Genomic DNA, 12,854 nt, shown 5'->3' on the forward strand with positions numbered 1-12,854 from the left:
CATTCTCAAGAAAAATTTCACTTAACTTATTATCTTCCACAAATGAAGAAAAATCTTGGATAGTTTTAATAGGCAAATAAATTCCCCCTTTCTTTTCAGACATGGATAGTAGTGTATTGAAATTTGCACCCAAGATAAAATGCATCTCTCTTTCTTGCTAGATAAAATCCATCAGTACAACCCAAAGGATCCTCTTATCATTTGTACACGTGGGACCATATATGTTGAAGAGAAGAAATTTCAAATCAAAATGTTCAACTTTTAATAGCTGCCAATTAGAATCTTGCCCAATAAGATGACCATGAATACTTTAGCATTCCATAAAATTTCTAAACCCCTAAAGGCCCCATGCCCCACTACATGAACTGAAAGCCAATTAGTCCATTTAGACAATATCTTATCAAATTTTTTCTCTAATAGTTTAGTTTCTTGAAGAAAAATAATATCTCCTTTTGTAGAATTGAGCAACTGCTTGATTCTACCTCTTTTGTCAGAGGCATTGATGCCTCTAATGTTTCACATAATGATCTTCATTGTTGACAAGGAGAACCTCTCATTCTCCTTGTCAAATATTTTGACTAATGAAAACTTATCATCAAGAGTGGATTGAATACCAACATCCACTTCCAATATTGTCTTTTCATATTTCAGATTTCTACCTCTCTTTTTTGGAGTCTTCTTCACTATGGTGACAATAGTAGGGGATTGATATAATGACAAATGAATTGAGAAGCCAAAATACTCTCTATCCATGTTATTACCATTTTGTTGACTAATTTCTAATTCTTTACCAGTCAGATCCATCACATCTGCATATTCAATTCATTCAAAAGATGGCCTTCTTTAGAGAGATTACTTGTCTTCATGTGAGGTTCTACAAACTCATTGATCTAATAGTACTCTAAAGGAAGCTCCAAATTATTCATATCATTCAAATTTTGAACTTCTTCAAGATTATTACATGCTAAAAATTTAGGTTGGATGAGAGCATTCATCTGACAACTATCGAATGGTATTGGATATAAGGAATCAGTTGTTCCTTCCAATACTACATTTAAACCCTAGGTATTTTCCACATTCACCAATTGAGTTCCATTTGGAAAATTATATTGATTAATAGACATTACATTGTCCAAGTGAATAATTTTCTTTATATAAACTTCTTCCTCAATTGCAATTTTATCAATAAAGTTCGATGCAAAAGTTGTTGACAGAGTTGTGGCCACTTTTAAAAGTTAATGCTGGGGGATCTTCTTACCTTTTAATTCATTGAAAATGTGTAAGAAATGAAGAGGTTTGTTATGATAGATGAGGTCATGCACTATCATGTCTAGTAGCAATGAAGGGATTTCATTAGGCTCTGAATCATCTAGACCCATCAACAGTAATGTAGTCATAGAGCTTGTGCTCACATTTGTGTTCTTCCTCCAATAGTGCCTAAAGAAGCACAATAATGCCAAAACTTGAATTAAAAAACTAAAATCATTAGTGGGAATAAAATCTTTTTGAAAAGAAACCATGCCTTGACTAAGAAAAACCTTATAAAAAACCACTGAATCCTGCATATATGCTTGGAAGAGTTTTGCATTTTCTCATGCACATTTTCGGGGATCTATGGAATGATCAGAACATAGCTCAACATTTGGGATTTGATCTTGCAAACGGTCCAATGTAAAGTGACCTAAAACAGTCAAATATTTGTCAACAACCTCTGGACTTTGAACCACAATGAGCTGATTCAAGGCATCCCACTTAGATTTGATCATGACACCTATCAGTTTGGGCTTAGACATGTTAAGTAACAAACAAACTCAAACATCTCTCTAAAGATTTTCATAGGAGATTAAATCATGCTTGATAAAAATTCCAATCTGATTGGCTATAATTTCAATAATGTTGGGATCCTTGTACTCCAATGGTAAAGCCAGTAGGCAGATCCAAAAGTGCTTAAATTGGCCTAGGGCATCATTAGATTTGAAATTTGGCATCCAGGAAATGGTGAATAATCCTTGCCCTTTATAAAACAAACACTAATGTTTATGCATAGAGTCCATACATGCCATTGAATCAAATAAACTTATAAAGTAATTGCATTGCAAATGAATGAAAAAATCTTCCTTGACTCCCTCTTAGATGGATCTAGCCCAATCCAAAATAGTTGATAATGGTAGCAGGTTACGGCCAAACATACCTATTAATGCAATGTCTTTAAGGAGAGCAATATGCACCTCAAGGTAATGATCAAAAAAAATATTATAGACAGAAATGAAGGCTTCATGGGGGAAGCATTGTTTTATTCTAATTGAGATTCCTTCTTTCTCCATTCAAATCGGCAATCCTTGCCCGAGCTATTTTTTAGATAATATCGATCATGTTCATGTCTATGTCAGTTTCCCTTAAAGGAATCAACAATACTTGTAACCCCAGATCCGTGCCATGGCATCCCAGAAGAGTCCATCCCTTGCTGCTTCATTGGATAGTGCACTTGCTTTTTCCTTCCAATGGAGATATTATTTGGAAAAGTTAAAAGCCTAGGTCTTTTAATAGATCTATTACTGGGAGACGAAATGAATGAGAGTAGCCATTCTGCATAAATTGATTTGGATGGATGATGATCACTTGGCTCATAAGGCAATGATCTAGATGAAGAACCTGAGGCTTGGGAATCTCTGCAAATGTCAAAGATCTCTTTACTCCTAACTTGATTAAAATCTGCATATGGGAGAGGTTGTTGGTGGAACCTATCCCCCTAGTGTGAATCTTTTGCCTCTATTACCTCTGCTAAACCCACACCCTCCTCTACTATGAAATCTCGCCGTTTTGAAAATTTAATAACTTGATTTTTATTTAATTTTTTAATAATGTAAAAAAAATAATATGATCTCCAAATGGATAAAATTTTTCTATAATTTATGAATTATTATCTTATTGACCATTACTAAATGTAATTGAAATAAAAATAAATGAAAACTAAAATCAACCAATAAATTTAATAAGAACAACTTATAAAACTAAACCAAAATTAAAACAACATTATTGTTTGTAAAAATAGATAATTAAAATGATGTATTATACCATATAATAAATATATACACAAAATTATAATATTAATTTTATAAAATTATGCAAATAATAATGTCAGTTAAACAAATAAAACAACTGTTCATGGCTTAACTTCTGATCTATCAAACTTTTATGACAAAAGGATTCATTATTTCTTTTGTTAGTAGATGTTTACTTTATCTCTAAACAATTGTCCCAGTTTGGCATAGGTTTTGAAAACCTTGCTTCCATTTAATTTTTTAAAAGTCTCACTCTAGAAATCTATGTTTCTTTTAGAAGTCTTGGCAGATAGTCTGCATGCCCTATATGTGCATAGAGTTTTGCACAAATGTCTGCAAACATGCAAGTACAAACATGCTTGACATTTTTGTTTCACTTATTTTTGTCTATATATATATATATATATATATATATATATATATATATATATATATATATATAGTATTTTCATCCAACTTTAGGAGTAGGAGATGGGAGTGAAACAAAGTTTTTGTATCCAATAATTCATAGCTCATAGTAATTGTATTTGCATGTCGTAAGAGGATCAACAAACTCTTTAGAAATGGATTTCCATCTTAAGCCCATTATAGGGCAAGCAAGGAGGATGTTGGCATAATTTTTGGATGGTGATGCTACCCATAAAAATCACATTTTCTTCAAAGCTTCTCTCATATTTGCAATTGTAGTACATATTCTGCAAGTACTTCCTACTTTCCATCTGCAAACACCATTATACATATGTCCGATTCTCTAACTTATACGTTTTTTTAAAAAGCTTCACAAGTTTTTAAAAATAGTTTGGGTTGTTATGTAGCAGCTTTGTTTTCCTTTAAATTTCAGACTAATTTGAAGTGTTTTCTGATTGAGAAATGAAAATGGGATCACATTTAAGTTTTCTACCTTCTTAAAGGTTTTTTGGTCTCTATACTACAATCCAAAATACAAGTTAAATTGAAGAAACAATGAAGGAATTCTTGCTGGAAATACAATTTTGTTGCATGATTTAAAAAATCCAACTAACACACACTTTAATTATAGGAAGTCTTATTTCAGGGCACAAAGATTTGCAATAAATCATCTTTTTGGTTGTATGCAAGACATTTTCTTGCAGTTAAACATGTTACTTCTCTTGGAAAACGTCTACCTCTATTAAAATTGTGGAGAGATCCATTCGATGGATTCTTAGCTGGACACTTGATATTCTTTCTAAGCAAACATCAAGTGTTTTGAGTTTTCTGAATAGTGGGCATTGGGTTTTTGTCTATGTACTTGTATGCTTTTATCCGTAGAGCAATAAAATTCTGCGCAAGATTCAGTGACCCCAAAGATTTTATTGGAAATCATATTATCCATCTTGACTAGAATAAAAGAAGAGGAGAATCACATACTATTTAATGAGGATTAAAATTGTCAAGATCTTAAGGTAATTAAAAAGGCTACCAAGTAATCCCCCAACAACCTCCAAGGATTGCCATAGGCAGTTCGTCCAATGGAAATTTTAAGTGACCTGGTATCAAACATTATAAGGCCACATTTTTTAGTGTCACAAAAATCTTTGAGTTCCCATCGAACCTCTGCAACTGCTCTTTTGAAAAAAGAGCTCTAAAGAAGAGCATTCTACCACCTGAACAAAGGAACTCAATCAGAGCCTTTACCAACACAAATTCATACTAATATCTTCCTATTAATTCAAAGATAATGACATGTCCTACTCCAAATCTGATCAAATATAATAATAGATAATAATAAATCCATATAATTAACTCTGCAAAGAGACATACAAAATGTTCAATAACTTTGCTACTTGCAATCGTCTGCATCAAGTGTCTGTCTCTGTGACTTGAAGTTAACATAGCAAGTGTGAAGAAGCTCATAGGTAAATCCATGATAATAGAAAATTCAGTCTTATAGTAACCATTTTTAATGCAAAATTACAACAAAATTGATCAACCTACAAAATCTCTGTAGCAAGGGAGGTACGAATACAATTATTGTTTCGTTATACCGACAGGTATAAGTGTCATTGGATTATGTTGTTTCAACATATACCTTCACTATCTGTGTATTCGGTGGTAGAAATTATGGATTTTGAGGGTGGGTGGACAGGACATTCAGGGTGGAGTTATATTTATTTTTGTGCAATCAAATCCCCTGACTGTCGATAAAAATGATTTACATTCTATTTGTTTGGCAAACTGTTGTACGATTTGTAGAAAGAATGGATCACAATCAACAGATGGAGTTGAAGGGAGCGAAGAGAACGAACATATGACTATGGGCTAGGGCATGCATATATGGTTTTTTTAAATTATATACATTGTGCAATTACATGTATCCATGCTGTCTGGATCAGGTTAGAGGATATAATAAATGAATACGTTAGTAGTTCAACTAAGCATATCTTGACCACGAAATTATTTCTATTTTAAAATAGAAATTAGAAAGTTGATTGCTTTCTGTGCAGCCCACTCAATCCTACGCTTCTTAAAGAGACAAATTGAGATGCTGAATCAGCGAATTCCTTGGCTGCCAAATGTTTGTCCGTTTTATCTTTCTTCTCAACGTAGTTTGGAAATTTGGTAGGCAATATGACACAGGACACATCCATTATAGATAAGATAGTGTATTTTTTATGCTCGAGATGCGTTTAAATGATGAATTTTGAGGTAGATAGTAGGGCTCGGAGTTTTGGTGGGGAAGTAAACTAAAATTTTGTTTCGTTTTGTTTTGTTTTAGTGCAGGCTGACGCGTAGAGGCCCCGACTGGAGTGGACAGTACCAGAATAAAAATGCCTTAATTGCTCACCAAAAATTGGCCATTATAGACCCTTCTTCTGCCCATGGAATGGGCATTTTGTACAGATAGGGGAAGGGGGTTTTGTTTGTGCTGCAACTTAGTGCTGAGAGGAAGTTGTTGGAAATTAAACGTCAACGCCTGTAGATTGTCCTTGAGCCCCACGCCCATCTACCCTGTCAAGTCACCGCAGGCATCCATGAACAGTAGGCATTCATTTTTGGTAGGTGAGATTTTGAATTTGAACGTGGAGAGGGAAAGGAACAATGTGACAAAAGGAATGTTTCAACATTCATTCATTTAGTAGAGTGCAGATCAAGCAGATCAGAGAGAAGTTGCAGAGCTGAGCAGAGAAGGAAGAAGGAAAGAAGTAAGTGCCTGCAGTTGCACGTGCTTCCCTTTGTTCACTCTGTAAGTTTGTCATTGTTAGATTCGCCCTGTAGAAGCAGTGATTGCTCCAGGCACCATTGTATGCAGCCATTAGAGCTCTAAGTTTAAGGTTTAAAGTTTAAAGTTTATTGAAAGCTTGAAGTTTTAACTTTTTAGGATTTTTTGGTTGAAGCCGAATGCTCCCAGATTTTGTAATAGTTTAAATCTCAGTTGAATAGAAAAGAAAGTAGGCATACTTGAATTTATTGATCTTCTCTTGTATGTTGCATTTGAGTAATTTGTTTGAAAGCTTAAAGCTTTGGCTCTCTGGTTTTAATGGTGAAAGCATTCACGTTGAAATCTCTTAAGTTATAATTTCTTAGTTGGAGCCGAGCTCACTCGGCATCTATTGTTGCCAAGCATTTCTTTTGGAGCCAAGCATACTCGGCATCTATTGCTACCGAGCTCCTCTTTGTGCCGAGTTCACTTGGCACCTGTTGCCTATCACTCGGCACCATCAAGTGCCGAGCAAGTGCCAAGTAAATCTGGCACTCGGCACCTTCCTGTGCTGAGCACTTTTCTTCAAGTGCCGAGCAACCTACCACTCGGCACCATCAAGTGCCGAGTAAAACTGGCACTCGGCACCTTCATGTGCCGAGCAACTTTTAAGTGCCGAGAAAAGTTTTTAGGGTTAGGGTTGTGAGTTTAAGATTGATTTTGATTGATATTTCTCACAGAAGTCATCCCAAAAAAGTCGGTGCCACAAATTGTGCTGCTCAAATGTACGCATACTATTTGTATCTAGATAAGCATGGCGTGATTGCGTGGAAGGAAGAAGAATATCTCCAGGCATGAAAAATGCTAATAGCAGGCACTTAAATGGAGAGGGAATGGCTAGCTCCTGCAGAAGATTTGATTAATATTTCCCCAACATATGTATTTGGAAAAGCACAAAATTTGAAATAGAAATTGTTGAGGAGAAAACATTTTTATCAGCATAAGCAAATGGTAAATCCCCAAATATGAAGCCATCACTTTTGCAGTTTTAAGAAATGATCGAGCTATCCAATTGCAAGGATATGGGTAGGAATATCTGCAACATCCGTGAACGGCTAATGCGTCAATGGAAAGACAAATATATACTCTGAAAATTTGAAATGGAGAAGAAATGCTGACACTATTGAAAATTAAAACTAAAAAGAAAAAACATGGTGACAGCAAATCACAAGAAAATATAACTTTCAATATTCATATTGATCTAGCTGCCCACAAACAACCAATTACAGAACATCTATAAATAGAGGACTTCCAACTGTTTAGAGCTTACATGTGGATCATCTAATGTGACAGCACTAACACTTCACTTAACAACCTTGCCATGTGTTTGGAGACAAATTCAATTGTGCATACCTGTGGTGGAGTTAACTACAGTCCTACAAAACTGATGGCTAGAGAATAGGGAGCAACAGTCAACTGTTAAACAGAATAGCAGATTTGGTGCAACAAACTATGACTTATTCCAACACCCTCCCTTAATTTCTACCACTAAAGACTCTTTCAGTGGGAAAAATTACAATAAGAAATTTAAACATGATAGGTCCCAGCATTAAGCCTTTTGAGGTACCCATTTACAACATAGAAATTTTTAGTTTCCTCTATCACTATCACTATGGAAAATTCATTTTTCTTGTTAAGTGGTTTTAGCTTACCACAAACTCTTCGGAAAAAAATGCTTAAGGATCTTTCACCCAAACAAGTGGTTTTGGTTTACCACAAACCCTTCAAGACTTTTAGGTTTTTCACCTAAACAAATGGTTTTGGATTACCACAAACCCTTCAAGACTTTTAGATTTTTCATCTAAATAAATGGTTTCGGATTACCACAAACCCTTCAATAGATTTACTTAAACAAATGGTTTTGGATTACCACAAACCCTTCAAACTTCACAAAACCATTGATCCAATGATAGATAAACCAACTCTAAACTTTTCTCTAGCATACTAATATTGAGTCCATATGAAAAATAATTCATCTACTGAGTCACATGGGTACCTAGCCGCTGTGCTCGCTAGTTCTCTAGGAATATTTTTCAGATACATGGTTCATTAATATAGTAAAAAATTTTGAAGTGTCGGGTACAACCGATAGTACACCTCTTGCTACAACCATCACTATTGTGATCTTCATATTGCAAACATTGACTTCAATGATCAGCCTTTCTTTTCATTTGACAATAACATATCTTCTCTAGCTTGCTCCAACTTGCATTTCCACAACTCCTTTTCTCTATCAGTTTGGTGAGGTTCCCCAATTTTTTTATTTATTAACCTCCATAAAGCCTTCTCTCTTAGAGCATTCTTGACTGCAATCTTCCAATCTGCAAAACCACATTTCCAGCAATATATTTTCCTTCAACAAAATCCTCTAGCAATATTTCTAGCTGAACTTCTAAATGAATCTCCAGCTGAACCTGGCTAAACTAGGCTCTAATACCATATTGAAAATTAAAACTAAAAAGAAAAAACACGGTGACAGCAGATCACAAGAAAATATAACTTTCAATATTCATATTGATCTAGTTGCCCACAAACAACTAATTACATAACCTCTATAAATAGAGGACTTCCAGCTGTTTAGAGCTTACATGCGGATCATCTAATGTGATAGCACTAACACTTCACTTAACAACCTTTCCATGTGTTTGGAGACAAATTCAATTGTGCATACCTATGGTGGAGTTAACTACAGTCCTACAAAACTGATGGCTAGAGAATAGGGAGCAACAGTCAACTGTTAAATAGAATAGCAGATTTGGTGCAACAAACTATGACTTATTCCAACAGACACAGCTATAAAGGAACAAGAGAAATCATTAGTGTCGATTATCACTCACAAATTCTACTGTTTGAGCCACAACAACAAATCCAACAACACTAGAAGAATGGCACTATCCCTTTCACTGCTTCGTTCTGCTGGTAGTCACCCTGAAAACACCATTGACAAAGACCAAATGCCTGTAATGAGAATATAAAGAACTCCTCAATTGCGATGGTTATTATTATTATTAAATTTAATATTTGTATCCAGTAATTACATTAATGACATACTGCAGTACTGCAGGACAATTAATGACAAGTGGTCATGTTTGTATCTTTACAATTTTATTGAATTTTTTCAAACAAAAATTATTTTTTCATTTCCTTTTCCCTCATAGTGAATAAGATTTTCAATATATAGTATTTTTTAAATTTTACAAATATGTTAAAATTATCAAACACTGGTTAATACAAGTAGACTTAAAAAATTTGCAAATCTGATTGGTGCCTTCAAACTAATATTCGATCAAACGAATCCAATAGTTACACCAATAATAACTAAATCTTTAAATTGAACCATGGAGATCTATAATCAATCTCCAACATCCAACTATAGATGCCCCAAACTCAATACAAATTAGTATATATATAACTGATGTGTCAATTTGAGGGGATCGATAAACATAACATCCTAGTAGTAAATAACAAATCAACTCTATTTGATTATTGCTATATTGAATTATCTAATTGTTCGATAAGGAGAAGTGTCTCTAAAAGGAAACCTTTTCATCTTATACAGCATTCAAACTCATTCCGACAAAAGGGGAAGAAAAATCTATAGGTCTACAATACTAATATTTTAGGAATTGTTAATCACAGCAGACAATACTTTCAAAGTTTGGCAATATTAAGTTTGCTAATCATTGGGTAATGCCCCTTGTACGATCCTTCTAGTGTACCACCATATATCTTTTCTGGTGATCGTGCTCCTTGAAGTCAATGGGAGAGGCCAAAATAGTTCAACACGACACTCACATACTCCCATGTTGTAGTCTTCTTGGCCTCGCCTCCATAAAGGATGGGTTTGGGTTGGTCCCTAGTGGCTCTTCTTGCTACCCTTGATGCACACTGACCTTCTGTACACAAAGACCCTAAATGGTGTTTCCCTTACCTGGATTTAGCCATTTCTCTACGCAAGTCAGAGGGAGTGAAAGTGACAGATGATGCTACTAACACCTTTGCTGATGGTTGGGCTCTTCCTAAACCATCTACCAAACCCACAAAATTCTGGGATTCCGATAATAAAGACTTTGCCTCGACTAGCTTGCAGCCTAAGGGCTTTATTTATTTTATTAAAGTATTTTTTGATGGATAGTTGTCTTATCTGATTGTCTGTCGATAGTGGCCCCCTTTTTTGTATATATGTATTTTTAATATGTAATTAATAGGAAAGATCTATTGATCAAAAAAAAGTCTAGCAATAATGTAGAAAAAATTATATAATATAGAAGATATACAATTAGCATTTATACAACTCTAATTAGCAAAAGATAAGAATAGTGTTGTCAAAAACTATTGCCTTATAATAAATTTTAGAATTCTTAGAGCCCAAATCAATAGAAAGAACTACCAATACATAGGGTCATAAGTATACCAAGAGATTACATTAATAAGGACTTAGAATCGTATCGGAAAATATATATCTTTCATTCCCTACATGCATTCAACTACTCAAAATGTTGAGAAAGAAAAGGGCGTCATGCATAAGGAGAATAAAAAGCCCAAAATGAAGTGGACATTGTGAAGAATACATATGTTACATTCAATATTGAACTGCATGAGTAAACTAGCTACAAACGCTCAAAGCCATAGCCATATCTAGATAAGAACATTGACTGGAGAGAAGAACACACATATTTTAGTCATAAGTAGGAATAGATATATGTTCAACGAAATATATAAATGAACATAGAGATACAGGCAACATATAAAATGAAGGAAGAGTATAGAGCATGTATTGTGAGTGGAAGGTCATCAACAGGTTTGACGACAAAGATTAGAAAGATTATTCAATTAACTTCCATCGTATATGAAGAGGGTTAAAGTCAAAATGAATCATAATAGAACCGCTGACATGATACTTATCCCAGTCATCATTTACATAGAAAACATCTCAACACAAGGCTATAACTCAACATAGGGATATCATCATTAGCGATAAGATAGAGTTATGCTTACGATAAAACTAATAATTACTATCATAAACCAATATAAAGATTCGTCGTCCAACATATTGGCTACAGGAAATAGTGAAGACAAAAAAAATATAATCCAATAGTAGAGATAAAAAACTTGAGAGATTTTATCATCACGGATTGACCTAAAATACTTATACTGAAACATCAAAAAGTGGGACATATCATCAACAATAAATAGAATAGAATACATGATGGTAGATATAATTGTATCACTCTCAGTACACACTGAGGTGGTAACAGAAGTACATACTCAAAAGGTCAAAAACAACAATGATTTGATTTATCTATTTGTTCACTATATCTTCAAAGAAAGAGAATATATACAAGTTTATAATACTAGGTAAGGATTAGAGAGCTACCAAGTTAATACCCTTCTACAACTCATTCATATAGTCATCCAATATTTAGAAGAATATAATTTTGAGAAGGAAACAACACAGATAATATCGATCAACCTTCCATCATAAGCTATTATATTAGATAACATAAGAGTGCGAAATTCAAGTAATTTAGCTAATATAGTGAGAGGGGATATTACACTAACTAAATGCCATGTAGAAACATACCAATAGAATCTGCAATTCTGTTAACTAATAATCCACCTCTTCGCTTTCCCTTTCCTATTGATTTTTACCAGCATAAATAAGAATATTGTATTAGAATGCCACAATGGAGTTAGGGTAGAAAATGATAATGTGAACCAAGTACTCAATATTACGTGCAGTTAAAAATTCCAAATTCTACCAAAGGGTTTTAAATGCATATAAAAAGAATTCACATTTTACAATATTTTTGGGGTTCGTATCTTGTGTGGATAATATACTATAAGAACAAATGTAGTATTAAAAATAGTAATTGTTTTTAGATTATTAGGTTTAGGTTTAGGTTGTGTTGGCTTAAGTATTTTTCAAAAATTTGAGTCAGCTGTAGTATTTTCCAAAAGTTCGTAGATATTTTGTCTTGTCCGCTAATGTTAGATCTCTTTAGAATATTGTACACTTGCCTATAAGGGTGAATTGAATACAATATATTTTTATTGTGCTGTAGCACATTGTATTCTGTGTGTTCTTATTTTTGTATGTCTCTGCCCACCCATCAAAGTGGTATCAAAGCCCAAGGTTAAAGATCATGGAAAGATAAAGATTTCAGAGCACAAGGGTCAAATCCTAAAGAGTTGAAGACTACAAAGTCAGTGGCTGAAAAATGCTGGTAAGATTTGAGCTTGTGTGAAGCTTTGTTAATATTTTGTCTTGAGAAGTAACAATAGCAAATGGAAATGTAGATAAGGCTGAAAATGAATGGTTTTTTATAGTTATAATTTTATGAAGAGGAAAATGCGTGACTCGATTTGTTTCAGATGTGTTATTATACTAGTTTGCAGAAAATGAATGAAGGAAGTTTCATGTGTATTAATTTCTAAAAAGGGTAAATATTTATTTGTGACAAAAGCTTTGAAGAAGTTCATAAATAAATCTTGAAAGGATACAATAGTGAGTTGTTGAAAAAGGATAAAGTGTGTTTAATCTCTTTTATTTCAATGGACAAAAGGGTTAA

The 12,854-nt window shown here is 33.9% G+C and overlaps 1 long non-coding RNA gene across 1 annotated transcript; it reads right to left on the reverse strand.

Annotated features, from left to right (window-relative positions):
- Positions 1–4,379: 4,379 nt before the first annotated feature.
- On the reverse strand, positions 4,380–11,989 carry LOC149533964 (uncharacterized). Its single transcript, XR_016357996.1, has 2 exons — positions 11,867–11,989; positions 4,380–4,687 (listed from the first exon to the last, which is right to left on the reverse strand). It is a non-coding gene; the product is annotated as an uncharacterized LOC149533964 (long non-coding RNA).
- Positions 11,990–12,854: the final 865 nt, after the last annotated feature.

Source organism: Cupressus sempervirens, chromosome 10, assembly GCF_028749045.1.
Source record: "Cupressus sempervirens isolate cs-2001-9-10 chromosome 10, ASM2874904v1, whole genome shotgun sequence".
In the NCBI taxonomy this organism is placed as follows: domain Eukaryota; kingdom Viridiplantae; phylum Streptophyta; class Pinopsida; order Cupressales; family Cupressaceae; genus Cupressus; species Cupressus sempervirens.